Raw genomic sequence first — 18,591 nt, 5'->3', positions numbered from 1 at the left:
TATTCATTCTTCGAAAGCAGTAATGCTCCATGTCCCATTATCATATAATAATATTTTTAAAATGTTAGGGTTGAAAAGATAGGTCTTTGCTTTCATGAGAAACTAGGGTCAAAGAGCTCTGTAATTTTCTGAGAGCAATCCAGCCCTCTCCTCCTGTTCAACTCTTTACCCATTAGCTGTCTATCTCTACTGTTTGTATCAGATATATCTTCTAGTGGATTAGTTCCACAGGTAAACTATCTAAATACCGGTTGAAATCTGAGCAAAAGATATTTTTCATCCATTGGGTCTTTCCTGAGTGGCTGGAGAAGATAAATTCCTTAGTGATTATAGATCTCTTCCAGGAGACTCTGAAATGTTGAGGGGCTTGATGTAGTTGGGACAAGGTCATCTGCAAACAAAAATACCTTAAGGATCTTGTCATGCACAGGGAATCCCTCTTAGAACTATATTCAGCACTGCAATTCCTCAATTACAGTGGTAAACACACATATCCTTGATTAATAGCACCCCTAGTTTATTATCAAAGAATTACTACACAGCACTATTTCTTATCAAGGAATCCTGGATGATCTTAAGGACACTTTGCTGCAAAATAGCCTATGAGGATTAGTTTGCTTCAACCAAATAAAATATTTTTCTTTATTATCAAAAATTAGGAAGGGTAAAAATTTGTATTTGCTATAGCTTTTGCTTAAATTTTCACTACTTGTGAAAATCTAGTAATAGGTATTTAATAAATTCTTGCTGAATGATGACTAATACCTTCATTGAGGATGCCTTCAATTCATGAACAGATGACTCAAATATTTTTAACAGATGAGAAAAGAGGCATATGTGCCAGTAATTATTAATATTCTCTTGGTCGTTTTTCTCTGGTGTTAAAAAGGTCCAAGATTTAGATGAAAACACTGTTACCTTGCCTTTCAGAGGCTGTACCTTAGACCCTCAGAGCCCTAACAACTGTATCAGCTCTAGCTCTTTACTATTCTTTATAATACTTGGATGAATATGGTAACTGTTCCCATTTTTATTCTCTTCAGTACCATTTCTGCTTTCTTGATAATATAATCAATACTGTGACCCATTTGTCTTTTCTTTGTATTCCTTTCATTTTTCTTGACAAATGTCTCTGAGAAGACTATGCTTATTTAGATATCTCGCCAAGCTTTCTTTAGATTTTACCTTTCATTATTTCTCTCCATTTATAAGACAATAATGAACATCATGCTTTCACAGTAATAATCATCACAATAATCTCCTCAAAGTCCAATCCACCATCATGTGATGGAATGAAGGTAAAGGCAGACAATAGCAAAATATGAGAATGCCAGCCAGAGTGATTTTAATATTGAGACTTCATGTGACCTCAGAATGCTATGGTTTTGATGAAGTCCTGGCAGGAGTTCTGAAATACTATGCAAATAGGCTCTGGTGAAACCATTGGTTTGGTTTTTGCCCTCCTCTGTAAGATACTACTGCTCTCAAAAGTTAAAAAAAAACAACAACTGTTCAGGGAGGGAAGGTGTCAGGAAACAGGTTGTAGGCTATACCTGAGTGGCATTATATGTTCTAGTAACACAAAAAAGCAAGATATTGTTGATGATTTGGCAGAATAAAACTAAATCTCATAAGCTCTTTTACAGCAAGGTATTCCCCCAAATCACCCCAGATTCCTTGAGAAAAATAGCCCTGTTCAGTTATACTTTGGCAATAAAAATTAGAGATGCTACAAAAAGCTGAATGTCACATGGCACAACTGAAATTTTTTTTTCAGTTAAAAAAAATTTGGAAAACAAAAGCAAAATAAAAATTCTGGATTCCCTTAATCAGCAAGTTAAGGTAAAAATCAAAAGGTTCAAACAATACAAGCAATTGAAGCAATTTTAACATCAACAAAAAACTTTACAATAGAGGTTCAGTAAGTAAAGAAATCAGAGGTGCAATAGTGAGCCCAGGAACGAAGAGTTATACACTCCTGTTCTTTTATTTGTTCACAAGAAGCCCAATACAACAAAAATGCAAGTTAGATCAAAGAGAAAAAGAAATCTTGTGCTCCAATAGTTAGTTATATTGAAAGAGGTGAAAACTAATTTCTCTGCAAAACTATAAAATGGAGAGGGGTCAGATAAAATTCACAAATTTAGCTTAACAGTGAAATATAAATTATTATCAAGACATTTTACCATTTTTCCTCCTTAGACTATAAAACCTGATCCCACCCAAAGGGCAGCATGGATCTAATACTTTGAGATGAGAACACTAGCAACTTCTTCAAATATAGGCCAAATATATATGTACATTAGAAAAAATATCCAGAATTTTTCACTCAAAAAAAAAAATACACACACACACACACACACACACACAAGAAAGCAATAAATTAGATAAAGGGAAAAGAGGATATGCTCCAAAGTTCTAGAATTACAAAAGAAAATGTATTATTAATTTGGTAATTTAGTTAATAACCTGTTACAAAGTGAGTTTTATGAGGGAGTATATAGATTTCCAAGTCAATTGGTAGGAAAATGAGCAACCAGCAGCAAAAAAAACTCTTGACCCTTGAAAATTTCTATAGGGAAAAAGAGCAAAGAACAGAAGCAACAAGAGATGGTGAGATCCAAGCAACCACATTCAAATTCTCCACCAAAAAAATGGAAATTGGTGGAAATCCCTGAAAGAACTCAAAAAGGAATAAAAAAAATCACTTCTGCACTAAAGAAGCTTCCATGGCTCCCCATTGTTTCTCCGATAAAATAAAAACCACTGTTCTGATTGGCATTTAAAGTCCTAAAAACCTGGCTTTACTTAATCTTTTCAGGCTAATCAGACATCACCCTCCTCATATGTTTCGAATTGGCCTACTTGACCCTGCCTCTGTGTGACTTTCCATCTCCCTGTCTTTGAATAGAAAGTCCTCCATGCATAAAATGCTCTCTTTCCTCACTTTTTGGAACCCTTAAGTTCCCCTACAAGACTCAACTCGTGTCACCTATTTCAGGAAGCCCTTCTGTGATTCTCCCCAGTTTTTAGTTTCTTCTTTCTTCAACATATGCACATCTCTTACCATCAAATCACTTTATATAAATCTGTATTTATTTATTTGTAAACATAGTAAACATTCCTCTCATAGAATATGAATTCCTTTTAAGACAGGGACTGAGGGGGCAGCTGGGTAGCTCAGTGGATTGAGAGTCACACCTAGAGACGGGAGGTCCTAGGTTCAAATCTGGCCTCGGACACTTCCCAGCTGTGTGACCCTGGGCAAGTCACTTGACCCCAATTGCCTAGCCCTTACCACTCTTCTGCCTTGGAGCCAATACACAGTATTAACTCTAAGACAGATGGTATGGGTTAAAAAAAAATTAAATTAAAAAAAAAAAACAAAAAAGACAGGGACTGACTCACATTTGATTTGTATTAACATCTGCTAGCATAATGCTGGGCACTGTGAACTTTAAAATTACTCCACCCTACTTAGGGGAAAATAAAGTTGTAATCTCCTGATTGAACAATGAAGGTACTTAGTTCTCACCTTATAGTGAAGCTAGAACTTTAAGCTAAGTCTATTTTTAGGTCTTAATACAAAAAGGTGTTAAGTAACTATAAAGGTTAAATTAATCACGAAAAGGTCAAGTATCTTAATACAAAAAGATGTTAAGTAAATCACAAAAAGGTCAAGTAACTAATAAAAGGTGAACTTAAGAAAGAAGTGTTAAGTAACTCAAAAGATATAATCAAAGAAGATGAGAACTAAAAGTATGGACAGTCCTGGAGAAAGCCTGTGATTGGTAGATGTGAAAACTTAGGAGGAGACACAAGGGTGAAAGGTCTATATATTTGGGACTTTTCGTCTCTCAGATCACTCTCTTTCCCTGATTGGCGGTGAAGAGTTAGCTGAGAGCAGCGTGCTGGCCTTTCGGCATCTTAGCATGGCTATAAGCTATTGTCCAGTTCAGTGGTGAGTTTCTGGCTGAGTTTTTCCCTCCTTTACTTTTCCAACTTTATCCCCTAATAAGTCTCTATTTTTCTTCAGAGACCTAGAGGTGGGGATTTTAAAACTCCCTCTGGCACAGTCCAGGCAGGAGAATCCTATATCCTCTTCCCTCCTTCTCCTTAAATTCCCTCCCTCTATATTAATTAAATTACCATAAATTTCCAGACTGACATGGGTATTTTATTTGGGATTTTCCCTAGCGACCAATTAACTCTTGATCTTTAAGTCACAACCCTAAAATTATCTTTACAGCACACAGCAGACACTTAATAATTACTTGCTGACTGATTTAGTAGAAATCAAGAAGGGTTTTTGGTTGTTAGTAAAAAATGGGCAAAGAAGAAAAAAAAAACCCAAGCTGAAATTTAAGTATCAATTAAACACATTCAAATATGTCTTTTTTATCTGCTTTACAATAAGTCCCTTACCTTGCAAACTTCCCTTTCGAGAAAATCAGATGCAGTTTCCTTCCTAGAAAATATTAGATAGAAAAGTTTAAAACATTAATTTCTAAATAACAAATTCTTTGACCATATATTAACCTCTTATAAGATTCCATCCATTTTTTTCTTTAAGCTAGGGAATATATCCATTATAGAACTTTAATAATATAAATTTATTTCTAAAATTTGCTACTTGCTGTCGTTTTACAACATTCAAGACACTTTAATGTGTGGCCTCAAGTAAATTACTTCACCTCATCAATAAAATGAAGAACTTGGACAAAGTAATATGTAAGGTTCCTTCTAGCTCCATCAATGTTGTTTTATAATTTTTTTCTATCACAGAGTATCAAAATATCATACCATATTTTGCTCTACTTGAAAGCTGGTATTTTCCAGTTCACTTCCAATTATAAAAAAAACCTCACAAATAAATTTAAACTTTAAAGAACATAGAGGCAAATATAAGCATTAAAAAATACATTCACTTGGGAAGCATACACTACAGCTATATGTTTGAGTAGTCAAATCATGTATTAAATGCAAAGTGAGTTGCTGTAAAAAATATCTGATATATTTTTATTTGTATAATTATGTATCTTTACTGTCAATAAGAATTAGTGGTTTGAGCATACTTACTGATATGACTAAAAAGCCACGGCTGCATTTTACTTCATCACAAATGAACAATTTCATCCTGTTTGCATCTGGTTCCCCTCTTTCTTATTATCATTCCTGAAATAAAGGTGCCAATATGAAGAATGTTATCCTTGAAAATGTTTGACAAAAACAAACACACATAGACTTACTGATCTTTCCTTAAGTATAATATTTACAGAACTTAAAAAGTAACTGAGGTATGACTAAAATTTCCCTTGGACATCTTTAAAAAGAAAAGCATTGCACAAGTGTTATAGAGTCACAGGTGAAAAAAATCAGACTGTAAAGTCATCAATGAGGGCAGGGATCACAACCTACAGATCCATGTAGCTAGTGCTAGGATTCCATAAGCTCTTAGGTCTTCAGGGAGGCTGGTTCCCCACTGAGGGAGGCATGTCACATAAAGACTTTCAGGAGTTAAACTGACAAAGTTAACTCAATTACTGCCTGTGGATAAAATAAGTGGGTTAAAAATGGCAAACCTTTAATACCAAATTTGCCTACTCCGGTTAATTTATTTCTTCTTGCCACCTAACACACAATACTTGAGGGTAACACTCTCCTGTGGAACTATGTATGCAATGGTCAAGAAAACGGTTTTAATTTGCCCAAGCATAACATAATTAGAAAGATAAATATGCTACAAAAGATGCATGTATATATATATATATATATATATATATACACATGAAGTATTTCATAATGAAATAAATTTGTTTGAGGTGATTCATGATACTCTTTCCCCTCCTTTAGTAGGTATAATCTAATTTAAATTTAGTTACTAAAATTTCACTTCTGAGGGCAAGGGCTGCTTTATTTATCTTTGAATCCAAAATAAAGCCTACAGTAGTGCCTTAGTACTTTCAGGAGTTACTTGGGCACTTTTAAAATCTGCAAAGCAATTTCTTGTCATATCATATATCACAAGTAACACAGATAAAAAGTACTGAGCTTTGATTTAGAAATCAATCAAGCAGAATTTATTAAGCACTTGGTATGTACCAGCCACTGAAGATACAATGACCAAACACACAACACACAACACACCTGTGGGGGGTGGGGGGGTGGATCAAAAGGCTTCATGTAGAAGGTGTTGCATAAGCACAGTTTTAAAAGAAAGGATTCAAAGAGTGAGGTGTGGCGAAAATGGACCTCAGCACAGCTAGGTGCAATGGCCAAAGTCAGCTGATCTTTCCCTTAAGAGCAAGAAATTCAGTTTGGATGGAACAGAGAACATGAGAAATAGAATGATAAAAAACTGAAGTTGGAAAGGTGGTTTAGGATTGGGAAGGGCTTTAAAAAAATGGAGAAAAGCTTATATAATAGGCAACCACTGGAGTTTATGAAGTAGAATATCAATATGGTTAGGACTGAACTTTAGGAAAACAACTCTGGATCCTAGTAAAAGTGTCAGCTTCAAAGCCAGACCTTCCACTTCTTAGCCAAGTAAACCAGGGCAAGACTCTTAACCTCTTAGTCAACTCTTATCTCTAATCTATTAAATTCTAAGTAAATTAGTATTTGCATCTGGAAGAGGAATTCCCACATGTGGGGTTCATACCATTAAGTGGGAAGTCTAAATAGTAGTAATTGGAATTCATCTTGAACTTTAAGATTAGAAAGCACTCTGTCACTCTTTCACAACTCTTAAGTAGATATAATAAATATTTGTTGAATTTTGAATGAAAGGAGGAGGGGTTTAACCTGGTATCTCTCCTAAGGTCCTTTTAGAACCCTAGACATTATTTAAGTATAAGTAATATCATTTTTTTGTAAATGACAGCTAATAGTAGACCAGATTAATTCATAATAATGTTCACCAGGGAGTTATTTATTCCTATTTTTTTTCAGTTATAAGAAAAAGGAATTAACAACAGAATTTTATAGTAGAGACCCAAGTTCTGGCCATCACATACTGAGGTCTTGAAAGTAGTCACACTTAAGCTAATTAAACTATAACGAAACAAACAGAATCCCAAGTCAACGAGAACAGCTGATTGTTCTTCCCTATGTGGGTCATCAGCAGTGGCTTATGAAATACATTTTTTTTTTGTGAATAAACAAAACAAAAAGGGAACCTAATGCAATAACTCCCTTTCCCCAAGCATCTCCAGACACCCCAGTCAGTCAGCCAATTAACATTTATTAAATGATTACTATGCACCAGGCATTGGGCTAAGCACTAGCAATGCAAAAAAGGAATAAAAGCCTGTCCCTGCCCTCAAAAAGTTCACAATCTAATGGAGAAGGGAGCAGCTGGGTAGCTCAGTGGATTTAAAGCCATAAACATAAAGGCTTAAAAAACACACACACACAATCTAATGGAGAAGATAGCAGGTAAACAAACATACACACTGCAAACTATACAGCATAAATAGAAAATAACAGAGGGAAGACATTAGAATTAAGATTTATGCGAGACTTCCTGTGGAAGAAAGGATTTTAGCTGGGACTTCAAAAAAGCCAAGAGGCAGAGATGAAAAGAGCATTCTAGGTAGAGGGAAAATGTCTAAAGCTGTCTAAACAGTCTAACCTTCTAAACAAGACTAAAATGTCTTGTTGGAAGAACAGCAAAGAGGTCAATGTAACTGGACTGAAGAGTGCATGAGGGGGAAGGAAGGTTTAAGAAGACTGGCTAGGTAATGAAGGGCTTTAACCACCAAAGGACTTTGTATTTGAATCTGGGTGGGGATAGGGAGCCACCAGAGTTTACTGAGTAGGAAGGTGATAGGATCGGCCCTATGCTAACAATTTTATGAAAATACTTTGGTGGTTGTTTGGTGGACTGATTGGAGTGGGGAGAGGCTTGAGGTAGATAGACCCACCAACAAACTACTGCAACAGTCTAGAAGAGAGGTGATGGGAATCTGTATCAGTGTGAGAGCAGTACCAGAGGAGAGAAGAGGGGAGTACTGGAGAGAAATGGCAAAAAGTGAAGTTGACAGGCAATAAAAGATGGATATGGGTAGGGGATTTGAGAGATGGTGATTAGTCAAAGATGACTCAGGCTATTGAACCTAAGGGAATATTTTTAATTCCTTTAAAATATAGCTAGTTTCAACTTTTTCTTCTAAAGACACCTATATTTAAATCTACATTAGTGGCATCCCCATTCATCAGCATCCAATAAAATCAAACGTAAAGAAATTAAAGACACACTGATACTGAGAGCAGCAGATCATGTGGTCATCAAGATGCTATTGTAGGTATTTTCTCACAACTCTCAAAACTCCCTCAAAATTAGAATTATGCAAGAGTTCAAATAACCAACAGTCACTGAAGAGCAAAGAAGGCCAATAGCTGAAAAGGAACTAACTGATGAATGATGCTCACTCAGCAATCCTCTCTTATAACCCTGTGGTCTAGCACTGTGGCAAAACCTCTAGGATCCACTAAGCAGTTTTCTCATTACAGCTTCAGTCTGTGCCAGCTCGCTCTACTAAGACTTTCATCTCACCATTATATATCAAGAAGCAGCAGATCTCAACTCAGCCTACCCTCTATGGATCAGAGGAGGCATGGGAAAAGTGAAGTATTCTTTGCCTGGGTTGGAGGGGTGGCAGCAGGATATCATGGGACCAATGGCACACCACAGAATGAAGGAAAGGGAACTAATAATATGCATCTAAGAGTTTATCCCAGCAGAAGTCACACTGGATGGGTATTGCAGTCTGAATTTAGAAAATTCCTTAAAAGTGAATTTCTCAAACTGAATGCAGACTAAATTTGCATACTATAATAGTTCATGCTCTTCTTTTTTTGCTTATTTTTTTCTTCTACTTTTCATCCAAAAAATGACTAATGTGGAAAAATATTTTACATGATTGCACATGTAAAATCTTTATCAGATTGCTTGCCATCTCAAAGAGAGGGGAGGGAAGGGAAGGAGAAATTGGAACTCAAAAAAAATTTTAAACACTAAAAATTGTTTTTACATGTAATTGGGGGAAATAAACCTTTATTGAAAAAATAATATAGGCATTAAAAAAGGTGGTCCTTAGTTTTACGATGCTTGGAGTCATTAAAAGCATACTACTGTGTGTGTGTGTGTGGGGGGGGTGAATTTCTCAACATAAGAAGACTGAGACAGATTTGATGCCCATCCCTCTAGGAATCTGTCATCAAAGGAGGAGTCAAAGTGTGACCTACAGAGGAATGTAAGGAAACAAGACTGAAAACAAGTGCCAGGTACTGTGCTAAATAATGGAGATACGAAAAAGGGCAACTTGAAGATAAAATGTGTAGAAATAATCTAAGAATCATAGGTTTTCCAGAAAAACACAATGGAATAAAAAGATTGCATTCTCTTCAGGAAATTATGAAAAAAAATACCCCAGAGAAACAAAAGGCAACATAAAGAATGAGAATCCACAGAAAGCAGACAGGGATAAACTTCAAGTTTAATTCATCATGAAATGCAGTCGAAAAACTTCTGACAACATCAAACAATTTCTGGCAAATAGAATTCTTTATCTATCCTGGAAAATAAGTGCAAATTATTTAAGGCCACTGTTTGTGCAAATAAAATGAAAGGATATATTGAGATGAGTATGCCAAAAAACAAAGGAGATTTGTTTGCAGCTCAAATTTTCTATAATTATTCAACAAAAATGGAACTAATCAATGAAAAAAATGGACATTTTTCTAAATGAAGAAATCTGAGTCTTTTCTTCCAAAAGAAGCCAGAGCTACATAAGTAAAATGAAAACATATCAAATAAAAGAAAGATGAGAAAACTAAAGTAATGGGGGTTGGGGGGGGGGTGACAAGAGCAGTGAAATCAATGCCTTCATTGTCTATGGCTAGTCAAGACAATTTTTCAAAAAACTATCTCACTGGCCTTCAACCAAAGAGGTTTGCACATACAAAAGAACCTAAAAGGCAGAAGAGCTAAGGGAATTTTTTTAGAAGTTAGAAGAAGGAACAGAAGAAGAAATGAATTAATATTTCTTGGACTAAAACCTACATTCCCTCATAAATCAGTCAATATTTGGGAAGTGGGGGTGGGAAAAAATAGTGAAAAAACACTCCAGCAGGGAGATGAGGGGAGGAACAAGATTAGCTGGAGAGATAAGAAACACATTGTACCTGGAATAGGCTTAAAAAAGTTATAGGACTATAGGTTTTTTTGGGGGTATCCAGACCTGCAATCATAGATTTGGGAGAATAGAGAACGTGAAATGGGCAAGGGACCAGAAATAAAGTCCTACTCATTTCAGGAAATTACCTGGAAACACTGAAACATGCTGCACAAAAAAGCATGTATGTGTGGGGAAAGGGAATATTTAAGAAGATTGGACAATTCTGGAGACAGGGATCATTCTTGTTAGGATAGTCCCCCAAGCAAGAAAGTTCTGGGCAAACAACGACGTTAGGAGGATATGATGAGGGGTCAAGAAGCAAAATGTATGCACCAACCTTAGAATGGAGTAAGTGGAAAACAAAAATGCAAAAAGGATCCTTAACAAAAACAACGAGGATACTGGAAGGCAATCTGGTAGAAATTAAGTTTAGACTAAAATTTAATGTCACAATAAGCTCCAAATGGATATATTATTTAGGTATAAATTTCAGAGTATCTTCTATCAAACTAGAGTGTTTTCTTCAAGAGGTAACATTTCTAGTACTAAGAGTCTTTCAAAAGAAGGTACTGCCAAAAACATTTTAAAGGTCATGGGAAAGGGAATAAGAATGATGTAGTGATATCAACAATTGCATAATAGTTAGGGTGGATGGCAGAGAGAACAAAGCTCATATCTTCCTGGAACTCCACTTCATATGAGGGTCACAGAGGGAAACATTTACTATAGACAATAAAACAATGTCGTTATTTTTTAAAAATGCTAAAAACCAGCAATGTGATCTAAGGGATAGAGCTGAACTTGGAAATCAAAAAGATCCGGATTCAAATTCTGCCTCTAATACTCTGTAACTACAGACAAGTCACAGGGTTCAATTCGCACATATGCATTAGAAGAACAGCTTCCAAGAATAAAGGAGATGACAGAACCTCTGTAGTCTAGCATGGCCAGAACATACATGCAATATTGTATGTAGTCTTATGTATGATCCAACAGTTTAGGAAGGTCACTGACAAGCTCCAGAGGAGGGGAATCAGGATAACGAAGGTCCTTGAATCCATGAAATATGAGGATTGGGAAAAAGAAAAGTAGAGCTTTAGCTAGGAGAACATGGACTCAGACAAAGTCAATCAAGCCATCCCTACAAGTATTTTATTAAGCATTTAGGATGCCAGGTAATATGCTAAGCAGAAGACAGCCCAGACCTCAAGAAGCTTTACATTCTAATAGAAAAAGACAATCCATAAAAGGGGAAGTGGCGAGGTGCCCATGCAGAAGAATTCCTTTCCTCCTTAATGAGAAAACTGATCCACCTACATAAAGCAGGTGCCAGCCTTGCCATGCCTACTTTGGTCCTAATGGAAACCAGGAGGACATTGGGTTACACTGGTCTCAGGCCACCTGAACACTCATCCACTTCATCCTGGCACTCAAGCACTGGGCTGGCTTCTATCTCCCTAACATTGCCCTATGGGGGTTGGCTCCTTCCCAACTGCTGCTCTGATGAACCAAGGCATGAATCTGGTTGGTGGTCTCTAATTACTGGAGTTATTTCTGCCATGCAACTTCTCTGTTCACAGCAAAGGCTGGATTCAGGTCCAATTGCTAGAACCACTCTGGCTTTCTGGGCATGGCTTCTCTCTTGGCTTCTAACATATGGATTCTGAAAACTTTTTTTTGTGCTAGGGACCCCACTCTGACATCAAGGACACCACTTTTGTTACAATCACACAAATCCACAAACTCAGACATCCTGAACTCCTTACTCTACCTAACTCCATAAATTGAGAATACAACTCTTAAAATAATAATGATTATGATGACAACAATTAGTATTTATATAGCATTTCTATGACAAGTACTGTGCTGAGCACCTTACAAATATTATTTGAATTAAAATAAATATATCAAATCAGAAAGAAACTGTTATTCAAAAAAGTATTTGTTTCTTTTTCACTAGTTTCAAATCATTTTTCTACTTGGATTCTGGCCATCTTTTTGAGCAATTCTGGACTAGCTAGAGCAACTTCTGTAGCTCTTTGGTTTTCTTTAGCACTAGTCTTTCTGGGGCCCTTTCCACAGGTTTACTGGGATTTATGTGGAAGGCTGAGCTCCTTTGCAGATTTTCACACTGCCATCTTCACTAAGTCCCAGTATTAAATATTAAAAAAAAAATACAATTCACTAACAAAGAGAGGGAAAAATAGTTATATTTTACTCTAGTAAGTAAAAACATGCATTTATTTAAGAATATTTTCTCCCAAACTTGAAATGAGAACCAAAATTGCATAATATACAGCTTTTTAAACTGAAAATATCTCATATACAAATTTCAGACAGCTATTTTTAAGGTGATAGGTTGAAATTTGAAGGTTAGAGATTATCATAGTTCTCCTAGGTCTTTATCTTTAAAATTATTATTTATGAGTATCATTTATATGCCCAACCCTATCTATGCTAGGAAGGCTTCCAGTAATAGGAAATGGCAGGTTCATATCACTACACTATTCCAAAGCTCTCAATGATTTCCCAATTTTTAGCAAATTCAGTCAAACATCATTAGGCTATTATTCCTTTTTAATTAGATCCTTTTTAGCCTTATAGCATACTATATCCATTCAAAGACAATGAATTTCAGCAAAACTGAAATACTAAGACACGACCCTGTGTGTTTGTGTTTTGTGTGTGTGTGTGTGTGTGTGTGTGTGTGTGTGTGTGTGTGTGTGTGCTTCCAAATATTTGGCCTTGGCCAAGTCATTTACTTTTCTTCATCTGTAAAACAAGACAGACCCAGAGGCCCTCTGATCTTCTTTCTAGATATACATCTGGTATCTTAAGGTAGTAATATTATCTAATATTTACCTAATGAAATATTACATCTACAGCAATAACATTCTTCATGACAGTCTTAAAATACCATATCCTTAATCATGCTTTCCTTAATCACTTTAAACCAAGTACTTTCCCCTCTCCTCTGAATTTGGTATTTGTTGTGTAATTATCACACTGTATTCTGCATTATTTGTAATACATATCTTCCTAATTCATTGTTTCCTCCTCAAAGTCAGGAACAATTTTCCCTTACTCATATTTGTTTAATGACCTTAGGCATTCGCATGCTTTGTGTATGGTATATACTCAATAAATGTTTATTGGATTAATGGACATGGAAAGTTTGGGCATGTGAACAGAAAGAACTCAAACTATCCAAAAATATAATGTGGAAATTCAAACTTATAAATTGGTAACACAATCTTCAAAGTAAATAATGTAGGAATGAGGAAATTTTTATTCAAGAGAATATTTATTTTCTTACATACCTTATGAAAGGAGACTTGGATCCTTACTGAGCTAATGTCAATGGAGTCAACACCAGTTTGTCCTGTACCATGTATTAAGGCTGCTCATTCCTTGAGGCGGAGACCAATTCTTATCATCTCACCATCATCTAGCACAATACCTTGTACATACTGTAATAAATGTGTGCTGAGAAGCAGCTAGGTAGCTCAGTGGATAGAGAGCCAGGCCTAGAGAGAGGAGGTTCTGTGTTCAAATTTGACCTCAGACACTTCCTAGCTGTGTGACCCTAGGCAATTCACTTAATCACAATTATTTACCTTTTATTCCCCTTATGCCTACAAACCAATACTTAGTATAGATTCTAAGACCAAGGGTAAGGGCTTAAAAAAAAAAAATAAATGTGTGCTGAATGGACTTGATAAATATACTGTAGGACCTGGCATGGCAATAACTAGAGGGGGTAAAATGCATTGACTTATTGATTCATCTGGATAAGCAAAGGTGTTGGATGGAAAAGGCCCCTATTTTTCACAAAATGCAATACTAAAACAAGAACTCACTGAAAACAGAGCTGTATAGAATTTCATTTTCTGGCCATGGGCTGTAATGCTGCCCTTATATAAAAGGAGACATAACTTTAGCAAGTAGTCCATTGAAATACTCCAAAACCTAAAATATGAAGTTTGAGACAAGAAAACCCAGAAGCATTCCAAAATTTTGCCAGAGTTAAAAGAATGAACACTTTCTAAGTTCAGTTATGACTTTACCACTCTTCTCAAAATGTTCTACTGATTTATGTTTACTCCTAGAACTTTCAGCAAAAGGTCAGTACTACTAATTGCTTCTTGCAGCTCCAATTCATTACCTGCTATAGTATAGAACACACTTGAGAAATACTTTGGGCACACAGGAACTCTAAAGCCTGTTTTAAACTACTCTCATAAATACAGTATTTTACTTAACCCTCCTCCTAAGTGAGCTTAGTATCTTTCAATATATAAAAGCTTGCATTCTTTGCAACTCCTGGGTTAAGTCCAAATTTTGACATTTTGAATGACTAGTATTTGTACAAACTAGTGATGGAAGAGTTGAGCTATATTTAAGCTAGAATGTGCCAAAATGATACAAATGAATAAACTGTAAAGCTATTTCATGGAAAAATATACAAAAGGTCTATATATACAACAGAAAACAGAAAATCTTATCTGCCATGAACTCTAGCAACTTTTAACAAATCACAATCCTGTGATACAAACCCACAATCTAATAACTCTAGAAACCAAGCAAAACTAAGATATGGCATTTTTTACCAGCCTATCAAAATAAAATTTACTCTCTTCAAATCACAGGGTAAAAATTTAACCATTTACATGAGAATGTGTTGACTTAAAAATATATATAGTTGACGAGTTATCTTTTATTTTTTTAACCCTACCTTCTGTCTTAGAATTCTGTCTTAGAATCAATACTGCGTGTTAGTTCCAAGGCAGAAGAGTGGTAAGGGCTAGGCAATGAGGCTTATGTGGATTGCCCAGGGTCACACACATAAAGAAGTGTCTGAAGTCAGATTTAAATCCAAGACCTCCCATTTCTAAGCCTGGCTCTCAATCCACTGAGCCACCTAGCTGCCCCTCAAGCTATTTTTTTTAATATGAAGAAGCTACAGACCCACTTGTGCTTGTTTTCCCTTAGCGCAAATGAATTTTTGTTAATTCACAAACTCACATTTCCCAGGGACCAATTCTCCTTTTGATCAACATGTATTTATGTTCTCTCCCTCTCCCTCTTCCCCTCTCTCATATATATCAGTCAACAAGAACTTATCAAATGCATTATGTACCAGGCATTAGACTCCCTGGGGATACAAAGAAAGGAAAAACAATCTCTGCCCTTGGGGGAGCTTGAATTCTAGTGGAGGAGACAACATGCAAATAACTAGGTACATATATGACATACGGTTATTTTAAAGGGCTCAATTACTTCATGAGTATAATTTGTTCTCATTAAATACTTATCTATGTTGGTCAGCAACAAGTACTTACTGAATGCCTCTCGAGCTTGGTGTTAACAGAAAAGAATAAGTCACGATCTCAACTCCACAAGGGGCTTAAAATCTAAATGGAGGTATGACTTCAACAAATATAACAACTTACAATTCCTTATTTTGACAAAAGACACAATGTGACATTCTGTGATGGTATGGGGGGTGAGGGTGGGGGGAGGCTTTGCTTTCTCAAAGATTATTCCAGCAAAGCACAAAACTCAGATCTTATCATTATGGAAAAGTTTTATGGACAGGGCAGGCAATTTGCTGTATTCCTAGCATCCAAAATCTAGACCATTTAAGTTCTGGAAGGATAATCAAAAGAAGCTTGGCCAAAAAGCAATGAGTTTTCCTGCCATAGTGGTTTATGAAGACCACCTATGAAGTTGCAATGGGGTTGTGACATGCAAAAGTATGGTAGTGTAGATTGTACCTACTCTGATGGATCCCTGTATGCCTGAATGACTATTTCATGTTTAATAGTCTACAAAATTATTTTCTATATATCTCATTGGATCTTCAACAATCCTGAGGCAGAGAGGAAAGGCACTACATTCATTTTTACAGCTAAGGAAATTAGTGCTCGGAGATACTACATTGCCTAAGTTCATAAAACATGCAAAACATGCAAGTCTCAGAATTGAAAGGAATCTTAAAAAAAAAAAATCACTATACTCAACCAACCCTCTTCATTTCACTAATGAAGAAAAAGGTTGGACCCTAAGACCTACCTAAGGCCATGGAGTCACTAATACTTGAATAAAGATTCAAATCAAAATCATGTGATTTAAATTCCTGTGCTTTTCCCACTACTGCACAGCTGTCTCTAATATAACAGTGAATTAATAAAAGACAATAAAAGTACTTAAGAGGAAGTATAGAAAAGAGGAAAATCAATAAGCCTAGAACAGTTGGAAAATGTTTTGTCTACATTAACCTTTAGCTGTACCTCAAAAGATGGGCGGATTTTATTTACATAAGCAGAAGCAAGATAGGAATAAAATATATTCTAGTATTCTCCCTCTATTCAGTAAGGCGCTTGTTTTATATATTTGTTTGCATGTTGTCTCCCTCATTAGCCTGTAACCTCCTTGAGGGCAAGAACTATCTTGTCTTTTTTTTGTATCCCTCAATACCAGGCACAGTGCCTGATACATAGTAGGCACTTAAATGTTTAATGATATGAGGAATATATAAGATTTTTGGTCTCCTCTTTTTAAAATGGGGCAAGAAAAAGTTCACTGGGGCCAACTCTATCTTGAATAGCGTCACAAAGAAATGATGCAGTCAGATATGGAATGTTTCTGCCTAAGACTGAATGGATGCTGACTTCATTTCACTTTCACTTTAGTATAATATTAAAAAAATTTTTTAATAATGTATTGAATACCATTATCACAACCAACTCAAAAGAAAAAATGTAACCTGAATAATAATGGTGTTAATCATAAAAAAAGTTAGCAGAGAACCCGATCAGATTCTTTTCATAGTTTTAATAGAGCAAATTCTTAACCAAAGGAGAGAGAAGTGATGAAAAAAAAAAGATACTTTGGTAATATGAAATGGAAAAGCAATATTAACACAGGATAAAAAGGAAATGATTGATTCAGAAAAAAAGGACATATATAAAAAAGAATTCTAATACAGATCTGATATTCAAGATTTATAGATAAAAAAAAGAACTATTTAAAACCAGAAGCCATTCCCCAATAGATAAATGTTCAAAGGATATGAACAAACAGTTCTCAAAAGACAACCTATAAACTATTAGCAACAAAATGAAAGAATGCTCCAAATCAGGAATAATAAAAGAAATGCAAATCAAAACACCACCAAAAAAATTGACAAAGATGACAAAAAATAGCAACATGCTGGAGGGGTTGCAGGATATCCATTATTTTGGAATCAACTCCCTCCTAAGGAAGGGGAGGATCTTGAAAATTATTCCCCAAGTCCTTTAAATTATCAACTCTACTGTGAATTTCATTTTTTTCCTCTATGTATTAAACAGTAAGTCAAGTTTAGATCTATCCAATTTGATCTTAACAGCTACCATCATCCCCACAGTTGCCCAGGTTTGCAAGTTATATGTCATTCTTGACTCTTCACTTTCTCACATCCCTCATAACCAGTCATATATACCAAGTCCTTTCATTTTTACTTTGTAATATCCCATTTAAACATTCTCTTCTCCTCTGACCCAGCCACCACTTTTGCCATTTCAGACCTTTATCACCACATCCCTGAACTACTGCAATAACGTGGAGAATTGGGGCAGGTTCCTCTGCCTCAAAATGCTCTCCCTTTCCCAGGCCAACCTTCCAATCAACTGTCAAGTTGATCTTTCTAAAGCTCTATATCACAATTCTCCCTCACTTTCCAATAAACGTCAGTGGTAGGGGCAGCTGGGTGGCTTAGTGGATTGAGAGCCAGGTCTAGAGATGGAAGGTCTTAGGTCAGTCTCAGCCACTGCCTACCTGTGTGACCCTGGGCAAGTCACTTAACCTCCATTGCTAGCCCTTACCACTCTTCTGCCTTGGAACCAATACACAGTATTGATTCCAAGACAGAAGGTAAGGGTTTTAAAAAAAAAAGTTTTTTTAAAAAAAAAATAAACAAACATCAGTAGTTTCCAGTTTCTTGCAGGATAAAATATAAAATTTATTTCACTTTTGGCTTTTAATTCCTTCATTTTTTAAAAATTAATTTATTTAGTCAATTTAGAACATTATTCCTGGGTTACAATAATCACAATATTTCCCTCCCTCCCTTCCACCAACCCTTCCCGCAGCCGAAGCGCAATTTCATTGGGTATTACTTGTGTCCTTGATCAGAACTTATGTCCATGCTGTTGATGTTTGCACTAGGATGTTCATTTAGAGTCTACATCCCTAGTCATATCTCCTTGACCCATGTATTCAAGCAGTTGTTTTTCTTCTGTTTCTACTCCCAGTTTTTCCTCTGAATGTGGATAGTGGTTTTTCTAGTAGATTCCGCCAAGTTTTTTAACTCCTTCATAATTGGGCCCTGTCCTACATTTCTAGGCTTTTTAGACCTTACCTTCAC

The 18,591-nt window shown here is 35.9% G+C and overlaps 1 protein-coding gene across 4 annotated transcripts in view; it reads right to left on the bottom strand.

Annotated features, from left to right (window-relative positions):
- FRS2 (fibroblast growth factor receptor substrate 2) overlaps nucleotides 1-18,591 on the bottom strand; it is a 128,307-nt gene that overhangs the window by 56,215 nt on the left and 53,501 nt on the right. For all 4 annotated transcript variants that reach the window (XM_001362695.4, XM_056798449.1, XM_016425660.2 and 1 more), the window contains 2 exons: nucleotides 5,080-5,175; nucleotides 4,426-4,468 (listed from right to left, as the gene is read on the bottom strand). The gene's annotated coding sequence lies outside the window, so the exon portion shown is untranslated. The remainder of the gene's footprint in view (nucleotides 1-4,425; nucleotides 4,469-5,079; nucleotides 5,176-18,591) is intronic.

The sequence above is a fragment of the Monodelphis domestica genome, chromosome 5, assembly GCF_027887165.1.
Source record: "Monodelphis domestica isolate mMonDom1 chromosome 5, mMonDom1.pri, whole genome shotgun sequence".
NCBI classification, from domain to species: Eukaryota; Metazoa; Chordata; class Mammalia; order Didelphimorphia; family Didelphidae; genus Monodelphis; species Monodelphis domestica.
This window is presented reverse-complemented; position numbering and strand designations above follow the sequence as displayed.